Source organism: Pipistrellus hanaki (genome assembly GCF_964339955.1).
Source record: "Pipistrellus hanaki genome assembly, chromosome: 15".
NCBI lineage: Eukaryota > Metazoa > Chordata > Mammalia > Chiroptera > Vespertilionidae > Pipistrellus > Pipistrellus hanaki.
The window spans coordinates 4,129,029-4,144,933 of NC_140517.1; the positions used below are offsets into that span (position 1 = coordinate 4,129,029).

The following is a 15,905-nucleotide window of genomic DNA, read 5'->3' on the forward strand; positions in this document are numbered from 1 at the left end:
CTGTCATCACTGCACTCCGCTGTCAGTTTATGACATTGTCAGTTTATGACTGTTCAGTAAACCATTCGGCCCGCGATTTAGGCTGGATTTTAGATTTTGGCCCCTTCTCTGATTGAGTTCGACACCCCTATTCTAAGGAGTCAGCAGGGGCACGTGCCGGGGAAAGTCCTCGAAGCAGTCAGGATGGGACGGGCTCGGCGGCAGTAAGAAGAACCCCCAGCGCCCGTGGCCTGATGGGAGTTGGGCAGGTTTCCTCGGCAGCTACAGGTGGAAGCAATATTCCCCCTTCTCTCCATTCAAAACTAAGACCGTGAGCGCCTGCGTCAGAGGCAGCAGCATCCAGCCCAGGCAGCACCTGGAGTGTAAATGAGATGAAAAGGAAGTCACTACCTCACCTGCAGGGAAGGCCGCGCCTTCCAGTCTCCCCTCCCTCCACCTCATCCCCCCGACCCCACCCCACACACACACACACACACACACACACACCCCGCTGTGGGTCCCGATACCTCCTGCTGAGCGGCGTCCGACCCTCCTGGAGAGGCTGGTTGAAACAGGTACAACCTGGAGTTTCTGCAGGAGAGCCCCGGCCTCCTCTGGACAACCAGCATCTGGAAGACTCGGAGTCTGTTAACCCGGAGCGTGGAGGCTGCCTCCCTGACATCAGGAGAGAGTCTGTGCATCCATCCGAGTGACCAACTCCGCTTCCTGTTGGACCAAAAGGGGACAAAAGGCTTAATGTACAAAACAGGCTGCCTCTTTTAGCCACTGCGACCCATTAGTAAATCATCTTACAGATACAAATTCTTAAGAGTCTAGCATGTGGGCAAACACAGTTAGTAGTCAACATAAATGGATTCTGTACAGCAAACAGGCTGCTTAGCTTCATGGGGGGGGGGGGGGGAGAAGAAGATAAGTCCAGAGTGAGGACTTGGGTTCAAGGTCACAGTAGCTGCGTGACCTTGGACATGGCCATCTCACGTCTCAGGATGTATTTACTCACCTAATAAAACAGAAACGATGCTATGCATTTCAGGCTCCCTCGTACAATTGAGTGGAATTAACACAGCTATGGAACTGTGAGAGAAACCACAGTGGAAATGATGTGGTTACGTCCAATTTTTGTAAGAATTACTGAACACCTTATCCTTAGCCCATATCAGCAAGCTGACACCTCACAAATGAGAGCTCATTACTGGGTCACATCCCATTGTCTCACCCTCTGCTGACAGGGCCGGCCCACGTTCCCGTCAGCATGCCGGCAAATTCTTGGTAGAGGGCAACTCTCTACCAGTGGGTATCCGCCATCCCATCTCCCCTCTTCCCACACACTCTACTACCCACACAATGTCACTCACAACTCCTCAAGCCAGAGAGGGAGACAGAGGGAGCATGCGCACACCTCTTCGTAGGTTTCCCCGCTGGGTCAAGATGCTTTAGGACCCAAATGGCCTCACAGCCTGAAATCTCTGAACAGATCTTTTGAGCTTACGGTATAAATAATCTTCTTATTTTGCTCTGTGGGAGAAATATGTATAAGCAGTACAATAGCTAAGAATTAGGATGCAAAAGAGAGAGAGAGAGAGAGAGAGAGAGAGAGAGAGAGAGAGAGAGAGAGAGAGAGGAGAGGTATGGAAGAGGTGAAAAGCAGCATGGGTAATCCAGAAGCTCCTCAAACTCTCAAATAACATCACTATTTTTTATGTGTTTTTCACAGTTTCTGAGCACCCAGATCGAATCAAACTTCCCTTTGAATGGTGATATCATCCTATTCCATAAAATTTATTTTCAGAAGTTTTGGGGGGGAGGTGGAAATCTTCTCTTTGGAAGAGAGAGAAAGTGCCTGCCACACAATTATTTGTTTACTGTGTTTGTAAACAAAATAATGTTGGGCACATAACAGGCATTAAATATGTGTTTGCTGACTAATGCAGAAAGATTCCTGGAGAGGTAACAGTAATACAAGAAGGATAGCAAAGAAATTACTTAGAATTCGCTCTCTTCCCATTGGTTGGAGGCAGTTAGAACACAGTAGGTAAGAAGCCAAGTCTGTCACCTTCTCTTTCTGTGTCATTGGACAAATGACTTAATCCCTTGCACTCAGTGTTTATGCTCATCGTAACAACAAGGATAAGGAGCGTGTTTACACTGTAAAGTTGTTGTGAGAATTAAATTAGGTAATACAGAGCAGCATTTACAACACTGGCACACGATAAGTGTGCAATAAATGTAGCTATTATTATTGTGGATTTTTTTCTGTTTCTGAGAATACAAAAGTCCATTAGAATGGGAAAGTAAGATATAATAGACTAGCTAATTTCTAAAATAATAGAAAATTTAGCCCTTATCTCCACTTAAGTTAGTCTTGTTTAACCACTTAAGATTTAACAAAATTCAAACTTGATTTCCAGGTAAAGGTGGCAGATTGCACACACGCATCTCCTTCCAGTCCCTTTCAAGGTCACTAAAATGGCAGGAAACAATCGTTTCAAGGGATACACACACAGGATTTGGAGAATTAAAAGGACACAACAATAACAAAATGTCTTGTCAGACCATCACCTATATCTCTGGGGTTTATAACAGTTCTGGCATCGGTTACTGAGTAGAAGGGATGGATGAAGTGTGAAAGAAAAACACAACTGAGCATCTGAGAGACATGGGACAAAACCAAAAGATCTAACCTACGTGTAACTGGCATTCCAGAGAGGAATGATAGGAGTAGATAACAGACAGGATTCTCAAAAATGAAATGATAGGTACAAAGCAACAGTTCCAAGACACTAGAAGAACATCAAGCAGAATAAATGTTCCCCTCCCCAAAAGGACCCTCACACCACAGGCACATAATATTCACAGCACCCTGAAAACCAGAGACAAAGAGGAAAGGATGAAGGCGGTGGAGAGAAAACACATTCCATGCAGAGGAATCATAATTAGCCATACGAATGACAATAGACTTCTCATGAGAAACTATGCAAGGCAGAGGATAATGAAATGATATCTCTGTGGCTGAGTAATAACAAAAACCTGTCAAGTCAGAATTCCATACCCAGCAAAAATATCTTTCAAAAGGAAGTAAAGACCCAAAAACAAAAACAAAAAAAAACAAATCTGAATGATTCACCACCAGTAGACCCACATTACACGTCACGTTAAAACAAATACCTTCAGGCAGAAGGAATGTAACAGCAGACTGAGATCTGAATCTACACCCGGAAATTAAGGGCACTGGACAGGAATAATGAAGAGTAAACAGTGTTTAAAATTCATTTTTATTATTTTTAATTGGTTTGAAAGATACCTATCTAAAGCAAAATAGCAGTTTTGTATATTTATAGCAACAATAGGACAAAATTGGGAGGGAGAAATAAAGGATATATTACTATCCTTACACTAGACCTGAGACAGAGTATTATTTAAAAGTAGATTTTAGATTAAATAAGATGTATGTGGTGAATATTAAGGGAACTACTACATTTTTTTTTTTTCAAAAGAGGTATACATGATAATTCAATAGTGGAAATAACATTAAGTCATTAAATATTTTCAATTGATCAAAAAGGGGGGAAAATAAAGCACAAATGGAACAAATGGAAAACAGCTGTTTAGATGGTAGATATTAATTCAACCATATCAATAATCACATTAAATATAAACCACACTAAATCGAACATAGATTGTTAGATTAGATAAAAAAGCAAGACCTAACTATAGGCAACCTACAGAAAAACCACTTTAAACGTGAAAGCATAGATTGGTTAAAAATAAAAGGATGAAAAAAGATACGCCTTACAGCCACTATTTAAAAGAAAGCTGACGTAGCTTTATTAAAATTAAAGTTGACCAGACAATTTTACACCAGTGATAAAGGGCTATTACCTAATGAAAAGGGATTCAATTTCCCAAGAAGACAAAAACATTAATGATTTTTTTACCTGTAAATTCACCAGCTTAGAGCAAATGGACAAATTCCTTGAAAAGTATATCTTATCAAAATTATACAGGAAGAAATAGAAAAATTCAAATAGCTCAATATGTATTTTCAGAATTGAGTTCATAATTAAAACACTCACAACAAAGAAAACCCCAGGTATAGAAGGCTTTAGTCATAAATTTAATCCAAGTTTTAAGGAAAAAAACTAGAATCAGCATAACCTGATACCAAAACCTGAAAAAGACATTATAAGAAAAGAAAATTATTGACCAATACCCTGCATGAATATATATATATAAAGTGCTCAATGTTTTGCTAAAACACTAATTCGGTGTCATATGAAAAGGATAAATGCCCTTTACAAATGGAGCTTATGCCGGGATTGCAAGATGGGTTTCACATTATAAAATCAATATTTGTAATTCATCACATTAACAGAATCAAAGAGAAAACAACAGCATCTCAAATGATGCAAAAACATTTCTGACGATATTTCACGCCCATTCATGAAACAAATTCCAAAATTAAGCCAGGAAGAGGAATGTCATTAGCCTGGTGATGAGCATATACAAACGCCAGCAGTCAATGACGTGTTTGGGAAGAACGATGGAAGGCTTCTGGGTCCATGAGAAAGTGCCTTCTTCCCACCTCTGTTCAACAGCACACTGGGGTCCCTGCTAGTGAACAATCTGAGAAATAAAAAAGCGTAAAAGTTACAAACAAAAGAGCAGATGACAGGATTATATACATAAAACATCTTAAGAAACACATATCCTCCCCGTCCCCCGCCCAACCACCACCAAATAACTAGAGGAACTGAAAAGTGAGTTTAGCAAAGTCACAGGAATCAAGGTTAATGTACAAATTTTAACCACATTTCTATTTTTACCAGCAAGTGATAACAAAGTAAAATTAAAAAGCCATTCACTTGTAATCTGGGGAAAAACATAAACTACTCAAAAATAAATTTTAAAAAGGATTTGTAAAACTTAAATTCTAAAAGCTATTACGTGTTGCAGAAAGATATTAAATAAAAACTTACAACATATAACACGCTCTTGGATTGGAAAAACTAATATTGCTAAAGTATCAAGTCTCCCCCACTTAATCTATAGATTCACTATAATCCCCATCAAAATTCCAGGAGGCTTTTAGTAGAAATTAACCACTGATTACAAAATGTACATGAAAATGCATCAACTGTCAAAATAACCTGAAACTTTTGGAGACTTATAACACCTGCTCTGAAGACTTACTATAAAACCACAATCAAGACAGACATTTATAAAATAGACAAAGAAATCAATGAAAAAGAATAAAAGTACTAAAATAGATCCACATATGCATGGTCAATTGATTTTGAACAAAGGCACACACACACACACACACAGGCACATGCACATACATGCACATGCATGCACACACATACATACACTCACTCACACACACATAATGGGTTAAGAAAAGTTTTTGCCACAAATGATGATAGAACAACTGGATATCCATATTTAAAGAACAACAATACCTTAACCTCAACCTCACATCGTACACAGAAATTAGATGGAGGTAGAGGACCTTACTGTACAATTAGGAACTATAACGCTTCAGTGTTTTCTGAAAGAAAACAGGAGAGTATGTGCATGATCTGGATGTTGGCAAAGATTTCTTTGACAGGACATAGAAAGCACTCATCATAAGAAGACATATATTGGACATAATTAAAGTTAACATTTTCTGCTTATCAATCAACACCACTTAAAAAATGAGAAGACGAGCCACAGACGGGGAGAAACGTTTGCCAAGCCTATTTCTGACAAGGAACTTGTTACCTAGAACAGACAAGAGCTTCTGCCAATCCTATATAATAAAAGGCTAATATGAACATTGTCCCCTCGACAGGGAGTCTGACCAGGGGGCGGGGCTGGCCGGCCAACCACCCCACAGCCCCTCCCCCAGGCCGGACCCCACCTGTGCACAAATGTGTGCACCAGGCCTCTCGTCATTGATGAAAAGACGACCCAAGAGCCCCAAACTGGGAACAACTGGAATGACCACCACCATGTTTATTGATGATCCAACCGCGGTAGACTCCTACAGAGAAACGCTGTCTGGTAGGTAAGAGGAGTCACGTTCTGCATGACTCCCAAAGACCTCATCTTGAGCCACAGTAGCCGGACACAGAAGAGGACCCACTGCTTGATGCCACATAGAGCGGGAAAATCTAATCCAGAACCACAGACCACGATGAGAGGAATAACGAGACAAAGGGGATTGCCTCCTGGAGGGGACGGACTGACCACGAAGGTGGACGAGGTCACTTCCTGGGCTGAGGAACATGCTCCAGGGTTTGACCGGTGCACAGTGACTGGGGTGTATTCGTTTGTTAGATCCCACTGGGCTGTACCTTTAAAATCTGTGTCCCTGCCCAGCTGGCGTGCAGTTCTGCAGCTGAGTGGGAAGCCAGGAACCAAGAGGCCACCGGTTCGACTCCCGGTCAGGGCACATGCCTGGGTCTCAGCTCCATCCCCAGCGTGGGTTGTGCGTGAGGCAGCAGATCAATGATTGTCATCATTGATGTTTCTCTCTCTCCCACTCCCTTCATCTCTGAAATCAATAAAAATACATTAAAAAAAGGTAAAATAAAAACTGTACCTTTCATTGTAGATAAGCATTACCTTGCTTTTTTTTTTTTTTAAAGAGTGATTTTAAAAATTGATAAGTGAAAAGAGCAAAGTCACAATATGATTCCAATTCATGAAACACTCAGAAACAGGCCAATAACCGACTTCTCGCCATGAAGCGGTTTTTCTAAAGAGTCTGCCTCTGGGGAGACCACTGTGTTTCTCACGTAATTAGGGACTGTTTGACGCTTTCCAATCCGGGCCCAGCTCACTTCCGCAAACATACCAAGACCACGGAAAAGTCCTCCCCACTGGCAGGCCGGTGGTGCTCCCTCCTATGCAGAACTGCTGACGTTCATTACAAACAGGAAATGGGTGCTGATGGGTGAACCCGGCAGCAGCGCCCCCCGCCGGGTCCAGGGGGCCAGCCCGCTTGCCGCTGGTGGTACAACGCGGGCACCTTGTTCCCGGTCAGGCATCAAAGCCAGTTGGGGGGAGGGGTTCCTCGCATCCCGTGTGACAAGGCGCTGGGAACGTGTGCGCTCAATTAGAGGCAGAGAGGACGGTGACAGGCAGCCGATCTGTGCTCTCTGCTGACAAAGCCCCCCTCTCGCCCGGCTGACACAAACGCTAAGTCAGATTAAACTCTGCCTAATTAACCAGCAGCTACGGGGCGCCGGGACCCCCGGCCAGGTACCCTTCAGGCAAACGAGCGGCACCCCGGGGCGTGCCAGCTCTCGGGCCGGCCCAGATCTGCCGTGGGGGCCAACCGCTAGGCCTCCGTTAGGCCATTTTGCTCTCACGTCTGTCTCCCCTTTCAGGGAACGGCTTGTAATATTTACAGAAAAAGGCAAGGCGGGTAAACAGCTTCACACAATGAGGTGTGAGAGCTGATAGGGTCCTTATTCAGGCTCCCAACTCCCCTGATGAGCTGCCAAAAGTTGTTATGAATGGCCCGGCTGACAGGGTGATGACTGATAAAGGGAAAACAAACAGCCGGGTAATTCATGAAAACACACAGCAGCCAAGACAGCCCAGAGTGGCGAGTGACAGTTCAGATAATGGAATTTGGGGAGCTTTCTGAAGGGGTCTTCTCTCCACAATTATTCCGAGAACAGATTCTCCATGAACGTAGCTGGATCTTCGACTTTTTCCCTCCGAACAGTACGTATGGCGATGCTCCCTGGCCTTGGGCTTTCACACAATGGTCAATGTTTCAGGCCGTTTCCTCTTCCCCCGTGCAGGATGGAATGTACCGGTAGGCGAGGCCCGTGCCTGCCACTTATGAAAGAAATAAAATATCCTATTTCCATGTCTGGCACTAGAAACATTTCAAAGCATTCTTCCTTCATCCCTCTCATTCATCTGCTGCAAGCCTTTGATTGGAAAATAAATATTGGCTTTATGCACTCCGCTGCTAATATGTTAAAGGGGAACCGTTTAAATGGGCTGGGAGTCAATTTCCAATTCTGAAAACCCATTTTGGGTTCATTTTCTTAAATCAGGCGTGACGGAGCAAGAAAGTACCAATTTGTCAATGCTTTGCCTCTGCAGCCAGTGGGGTTTTTCGTGAGGTTCATTGTGCCTTCTGTAACAATGGCCTCTTTCTCAGTGAAGGGTGTAGGACGCAAGACTCTGAAGGCATATATGTAAAGCGTGTGCGTGTGCACACGCAAGTCCTGTTGGATCCTGTGCCCAGAGCGGGAGAGGAGAGAGGAACACGGGGGGAGGGGCTGTGTGTTTTAGACCCGCCCCCCTGGAGTGTGAGGAGGGACAGCTGGTGAGGAAGGCCGCCCCAGCCCCCCACCCAATGGGCATTTGCATCCTAACGAGGTCCCCGGGTGACCCATCTGCACTTCAAGGCTCGGAGCAGCTCTGTCATTTAGATGACAGCCTTTCCCTCCTCGGTTTGAGTTTTAGAGCTGTGAGAGGCTGCTGATGCGTGTTCTCACAAAGGAGTAGAAAACTATATCATACACTCTTTAGAGCTACGTGGGAGAATGCGAACGTCTTTATTCAGATTTCTGACTCTCCTCCTGGAGAAGTGAAGCGTGTGTCCCGGAGCTCACCGACGCCTTCCGGAATGGCTTTCCTTTTCACCCCAAAATCCACAGACCCGTCCAGCCCGCTGTGGAGGGGCAGGCAGGGGACAGAGAGTAGATGTTTAAATAACAGTATTTTTAAAAATCACCCTGTGACCGTGGTGTCAAGGGTTCAGCTGCCACAGCAGGGAGCAGAGCACCTCACGGGAGGGGTGAGAGAAACATCAGGGAGCATAGACCCCAGAGGTGGCCTTCACCCGCCCCCCCACCCCCCATCCCCCACCCCCACCCCAGATCAGCAGGGTGCGCACTGCTTTGCGTTTCGCGGTTGTTAACATCTAGAGTCCTCTTTAGGCTTGAAGGGGGCTCCCCAGCACACTGTCCCCGAGGCCAGGGGAACCGAACACGTGTGTGCGAGGAGCAGGGGGTGCTGCCCCGATTCCCGGCGCTGTCCCCTCGGTAACTCGCGACCAGCGAAGGAAGCCACGTCTGACCCGTTACACCGGCCTCGGACGCGTGGCCGATGTGAGATGGCAGAACAGCCTGAAAACGGTAATATTTGAGCTGTGACAGCCCGCAGGCCCACACTGACCAGCACGGGGAACAGTTCAGATGTTAACGCGGGAGCAGGACGGCCCCTTCGCCACGTTACGAACAGGCATCCTTCCCGGAATACTGAGGAGGCAGCCGTGAACGCAGGCAGGAGACCTGCCGTGCGCAGACTTTACCCTAAAGACCTTCCACAGAGGACCTCACACCTTCCTCACGGCGGCCGACTGTGAATGCGCCCATTGCACAGACCAGAGAACCAAGGCCAGAGAGGCGGAGCCAGCTGCCTGCGGCCACACAGCCAGCAAGTGGCAGGAGCGGCGTTAGCGTTGCCGATCCACACGCCTCCCGGGAAAGGAATCCTTTTAAAATCCACCCCGTAAACAGAGGCCTGTGACACGCACGGCCGGCAGGAGTCGCCGGGCGCGGGGAGGGGGCACGAGGCTGGCCGCGGGAAGGCCATCAGCCAAGGGCGTGGCTTCTGGGAGCCGGAGCTTCTCTGAAACGGAGATTCCAAAGCCGCAGAGCCTGGACAGTTATGAGCCGACGTGGGCCCCCCCGGCCCAAATTTGTGTGTTGAACCCCAACCCCCGGACTTTCAAGGGTGTGACTGTGCGTGCGGCTGCGGTTTTAAAGTCACGTAATGGGGATGGTAGCCTTTCGGCTGCTACCGAATAAACAGGTTTGTGGCTACCGGTGTGCTTCGATGGCTTTGCAATCTCCAGGTCTGTAAGCCCTGAGAAAGGCCTAGCGTTGTGCAGGAGGTGAGGTCGGGGCTGGGGAGGGAGGGACTCGTGGCCCAGGAGCTGTTCTCTGCAGTGTGACAGCGGACATGCTGGCCCGTAGTGCCCAGCTCTGACCAGCCCTGAGGACCCGCACTCACAGGCTGGCGAGTGGGTGTGGTGCGGATGCAGCGGCCAGGAACCCCCCTGGGGGAGGGCACTGGAGAAGGCCTTTCCTCCTGACTGACCATTAGCATTCGCATCCACAGCGCCAGCCCAGCTGTCTAGAGAAAGGTGCTAAGCAGCTAAGGATCCGGGTCAAAGCCCCAAATGGACCAATTAGCCTCACACAGAGAAACCCGCAGCTCAGCTCCCACCACAGTCCACGCCCTGGGCTAGAGAGGGGAGGGACAGAGAGGCCCACTCAGCCCAGCGCTGCACACCCCGAGCTCAGGTGCCCTGAGAGGGTCCCCCTTCCCCCCATCCCCCAACAATAACCGGGGCTCAGGGAGCACCCCGGTAACACAGAGGAGGCTGGCCAGTGCTCTCCGTTAGCCATTTCCTCCCAGACACGAGGCCCCGCAGTACCTAGCGGTGTTCCTGGCAGCAGCCGAGCAGTGAGTATTTTTTGACTGGCTACATTTTAAAATAAAAATCAGCCTATTGGTGTTCATTTAACCCAGTGGTCGGCAAACTCATCAGTCAGCAGAGCCAAATATCAACAGGTCAACGATTGACATTTCTTTGGAGAACCACATTTTTTAAACTTCAACTTTTTTTTTTTTTTAAAATATATTTTATTGATTTTTTACAGAGAGAAAGGGAGAGAGATAGAGAGCTAGAAATGTCGATGAGAGAGAAACATCGACCAGCTGCCTCTTGCACACCCCCTACCGGGGATGTGCCCGCAATCAATGTATATGCCCTTGACCGGAATCGAACCTGGGACCTCTTAGTCCGCAGACCGACGCTCTACCGCTGAGCCAAACCGGTTTCGACTAAACTTCAACTTCTTCTAACGCCACTTCTTCAACATAGACTCGCCCAGGCCGTGGTATTTTGTGAAAGAGCCACACTCGAGAGGCCAAAGAGCCGCATGTGGCTCTGGAGCCACAGTTTGCCGACCACTGATTTAACCTAACAGGTGATGCTCTCTCTCTACCACATCAGTCAGAGCAGGGTTGGCGCATGTGGTCAAGTATTGCACTGTGCTAAAAATTCTGCCGAAAGTGTACAAATTTTTCAGAAATCAATTATTTTATTAAGTTTTCATTCAACATATTCAGAGGAACAAAATAATTAGCATATTGGTTTATTTTCAATGTAGGAAGCTATCTGGAAGACCCTGGAGAACTCCTGGAGCTCTGAGAAAGTCTACCAGGCAAAGGAAACAGGAAAACTCCACAGGCTGAGCCGCCGCTGGGACTGCCCAGCCGGGTGTCCGCCAGCTTCTGTTTATTCCCGCCTCGGCCAGGCTCCCAGCCCAGCACTGGGAGAGCCTGTCCGCGCCTCACTGCGCACGCGTCCTGCATCCTGCGGGCAGAACCGGTGTGCTGCCGGAGCCACTCCGAGCGGCTGCTTTTGTCCCAAGAGATGCAGAGCTGAGCTTTTATCCACAGCAAACCCTCCCTTCCCCGGCTCAGCACACCCTGCACGCCTGGCCTGGGAGCCTTCCCACGTGAACATCACGTTCAGTGACGCTTTAGGACGCGTCGCTGCGGGGAGAACGCGAGCTCCCGTGCAAACGTCGGGGTTTGCAGCGCCTCATCCGAAGGCGCCCTTCAAATGCCTCCGCCCTCCGGCTCCGGCATGGCTCTGGCCAGCAGGAAGCACGAACAGAGAGCGAATTCCCGCAGCCCGAGTGCTAACCCTGTCTCCTCCCTCTGTGCCCTGGAGGTGCTGTTTGCGGTCCCCTCCCGGAGGTGGAGGTACCGGCTGGCTTTGGAGGTGGAGGTGCGAGCTGGCTTTGGAGGTGGAGGTGAGGGCTGGTTTTGGAGGTGGAGGTGAGGGCTGGCTTTGGCGGTGGAGATGGAGGTACGGGCTGGCTTTGGAGGTGGAGGTACGGGCTGGCTTTGGAGGTGGAGGTGAGGGCTGGCTTTGGCGGTGGAGGTGGAGGTGAGGGCTGGCTTTGGAGGTGGAGGTGAGGGCTGGCTTTGGAGGTGGAGATGAGGGCTGGCTTTGGAGGTGGAGGTGCGGGCTGGCGTGGCAGCTGGCGGCAGGGATGCTCAGCCACTTCACACCGGGCCACATGTGGCAGCTCCGCAGACGTCACTGGGATGTGAAATCTACTACTTGCTTCCGTGGTATTTCCCTCGCCCTCGAATCTTTCCAGACCCAAGGGAGAGGGTAGTTGAACTTGGATGGGGGGGAAGGAGGAGGGAGAAATGTCTTGTGATTTTAGTCCAAAATGTGCACGGGATAGTAAATCTTGCAGCCGTGTCCTGGTGTTCTTACTCCACGCTATCCCGAGAGCCCACAATCTCGGGCTGCAAGGAGGGCGCAGGGGATGCGCAAAGCTGGCCGCTAAAACATGAGGTGTTCTGCACTGATTCTGAGTCCGAGGAGGCCCCGAGGTGTCTCTCTCAGGGGAGGCGCCGTGCTGGTTTGGGCGGCTCCAGAGGACCGCGCCCTGGAGTCCCGTGGAGGGAGAGCCGTGTGCGCTCGCCACCACTGACCCGGGCCGCCCCTGCTCCTCCCTGGGAGCCGCAGAGCCGGGTCCCCCCGTCCCACGGCTGCACCATGATCGGCGGCTGCACCGGTCGGCTCCCGCTCCCTCCTCTGGGCCACCAGCGTCCGGCCAGACGGGTGGCCCCTGTGACGTGTCTTCCTCGGAGACGTCCGGCCTCCAGCCAGGGATGCTGCGAGGCTGGCCGCCGAGGGAGGACGCCTGCAGGAGCCGGAAGGGCGTGATCACACCGCAGAAGCTCCGGCGCCGGGCGGGCCGGGCACAAGTCCTGGTCCTCTCATTCCCGGATCCCACGACTCCTCTTCTCTGAGCCTCCGTCTCCCCGCCTGTGAGAATGGGAGTGCCTCCTCCTGGGAATTCGGGGAGACCGCGCACGTGAACAGGGGAGCGTGGTGCCTGGCGCCCAGCGAAGGTGCAGTACGCGGGCGCTCTCAGGATGAACATGCCCAACTCTCCACCCCAGCGGGCTGATCCCCACGCTGTGGGCCCAGGGGGGCAGGGCTGACATCAGCACAGCTGGAACGCAGATGTGGGGGACGGAGGAGCAGCCGGGAGCTGCCTCTCCACACGGATCCCAGCCTCACCCCTGCACACAGCGGGAGGGATCCGGCACGTCCCAACGCAGCCCATTCAGGCTTCTCCGACGGCCGCTCCTCAGGGCAGCGTGTGCACAGGCAGGCGTCCCCTTCCTCGAGTCTAGAACCACCTAGCCCTGCTCTGTCAGTCTGGTCCACTCCGCAGGCATCTACTGCGCAGGCGCCAGGCGTGGAGTAAAGCGGGGGGAGAGGCAGAGCTTGTGGCCCAGGGAGGAGGCGAGGGGAGCCAGGCCAGAGGTCATGGAGGACCAGCAGGGACTCTCTCAGGAGGTGAGGCTTGGGCTGAGGCCTGGGGAAAGAGACCAGAGCTCCAGGCAAAGAGAATGTGAGAACCAAGAGGCATTTTACACCGAGCGGTGGCACAGCCCGCCGGGAGGAGACGGCAAAACAAAACCTTCACTCCACTCCACGGAAAAACAGAGCATTAACATCCACAAACAAATTATGAGGACTTCTGAGAACCACAGTTCTCAGAGACTGATGGGTGAAGTGCAGGAAAAGAAGATGGGGAGTATTGGAAGACACAATTAGCAAGCTTGACTGAACAACCAAACTGAAGATCATTTTCCCAAGGAGGAAATGCATTTTCTTTTTAAGCGTACAGGGGATGATTACAAAAGTTAGCAGTGACTACAGAGGAAATCTCAAGAGATTGCCAAAGGTGGCCTTATTATTTAGCTGTGTATAAAACCAACAAACCAAAACCAATAAATTAGAAACGCAACTGAGTCAGATGTTCATCTGAAAAAGAAAATGCGTGGAAACTTAAAATTTCTTTAGAAGAAAAAAAACAAAACACACGACTTAACAGATATCAAAACACACTACAAAAACCTCCACCCACAGTCACAGTTCTGCAGATGACCCTCCCCCCACCGAGAAAACACCCCACAACCGTTCAGAGTTATAACCTGTCAGGACTGGGCCTGGGCTAGGGGTCTGGAGAGGGCAGCAGAAACTGGAAAACTTTTACTTTTCACCTTGGCATTCGTTTTCTACTGCCGCTGTAATAAATCGCCACAGACTTGACAATTTCAACAACAGAAAAATTATTACCTTCCAGTTCTCTAGGTCAGAAGGCCAAGCTGGGTCTCACCGGGCGAAAGGCAGGGCGTCCGCGGAGCTCTGGCCCCTCCGGGCCGCAGGGGAGGGTCTGTCTCCTGCCTTGTCCGGTGGCCAGTGGTGGCCGCGGTTCTCGGCTCAGGCCTCCGATCCCCAGCTGCCAGGCCGGCCAGAACCGGGCTCAGTGGGCTCTCACGTGGCACTGCTCTGGCTCCCCTCCCCCCCTCTTGAACATCTGTGATCACGCTGGGCCTACCGGGGTCATCCGGGCTGATCTCCCCATTTTGAGGTCAACTGATTAGTGACTTTAATTCCATCTGCACCCAAATTCCCCTTCTCCATGGAATGGGGCATATTCCCAGGAATTAGGACCTGGTCACCTTGCTTACTGCCACTTTCTATGCTTCTAAACTATGGCTATTTGTTAATATACATTTGTCACTTTTTATAATTTAAGATCAAGAGCCTTTTGCAGATTCTTTTCAATTTTAAAGATTTAAACTTACATTTATGCTAGAAGGCTAACACGTGTGACAATGCAGGATTAGACAAATGGAATGTTCTAAAGACATGGCATGTATGGGGGGGGTATCACATTTGACATGTTTCAAACCATGGAGACAAAAAATGGACAACTCACAGAATGAATCTGTGGGCATGACTGGAAAATGGAAGGGTTGGCCTTTTCTTCACACCACACATATATGTAGAATGCTTTGAATACTGCGTGGCACAAAGGAGTCACTCTATAAATGTTAGTTCCATGTATTCTTATGATATGTGCACAAAAATACACATGTACATGCTGAAATCACACACACACACACACACACTCAGAAGTTCACTGTAAGATTATTCACCACAGTGAAAAATTGGAGATGGCTTTATATGATGTCAGCAGGCAACAGATAAATTCATTTTTACCTCCAAAATTTGGAATGGCAATTAGCTATTAAAAAGAATGAGGATGATGTGGGCACCCATATATAGGAAGATGTCAATGATAAATTAGGTAGGGGGGAAAGCAAGCCACACACGTCTAGGGAAAGATCCAATGTATGATCTTTAACTACTATGCTATATGCATTTAATGTATGCACATATGTAGCTGAATAATATGCACAAAAATGTTTGAATGTTTGGTCTCTTATCAAATTGTTAGTAAGGCACCAAAGGGGAGGACAGTGGGATGGAGGAGCGGGGTGAAAGGGAGAGTTTATCAAATAAACATCTCCAGTGTTCTTTTCTCTATTAACATAAGCCTGTATTGTTCTAAAAATGACAGAACAGAAAGGAAATCTTGATCAGTTAGAATAAATTCCCACAAAACTGACACGGAAACAATGGTCAGCCAAAGAGAATGATGAAGTCCATTTGTTCTGCAAGTGCTTTTTTTTCCAAGGGAAGACAGAACGATTGGTGAAGGCATTAGTCTAGTTATGCTTTGAAGAATGTCTGTTTCGCTATGGTGTTCCCCATACTTTGAACGCGGGCTAAACATGTCAAAGTCATCCGTCTTCCCAGGACAGAGATTACAATACACGGCCTCCGCTAACGGTTCCAGTGGTTCCTACTACTTTGGTAAGTTTTACAATCCCGAGAGAACGGATGATTTAAAAATTCAAATCATGGGCCTTCGCTATCGCTTCGATGACATAAACAAATTAAAATAAGGCCGGCCTGAGCCAGTTGT

General features: G+C 48.7%; 1 long non-coding RNA gene across 2 annotated transcripts in view; it reads right to left on the reverse strand.

Moving 5' to 3' along the window:
- Positions 1-3,259: 3,259 nt before the first annotated feature.
- LOC311610254 overlaps positions 3,260-15,905 on the reverse strand; it is a 39,169-nt gene continuing 26,523 nt past the window's right edge. For both annotated transcript variants that reach the window (XR_014792929.1, XR_014792930.1), the window contains exon 5: positions 3,260-4,623. This is a non-coding gene — a long non-coding RNA (uncharacterized lncRNA). The remainder of the gene's footprint in view (positions 4,624-15,905) is intronic.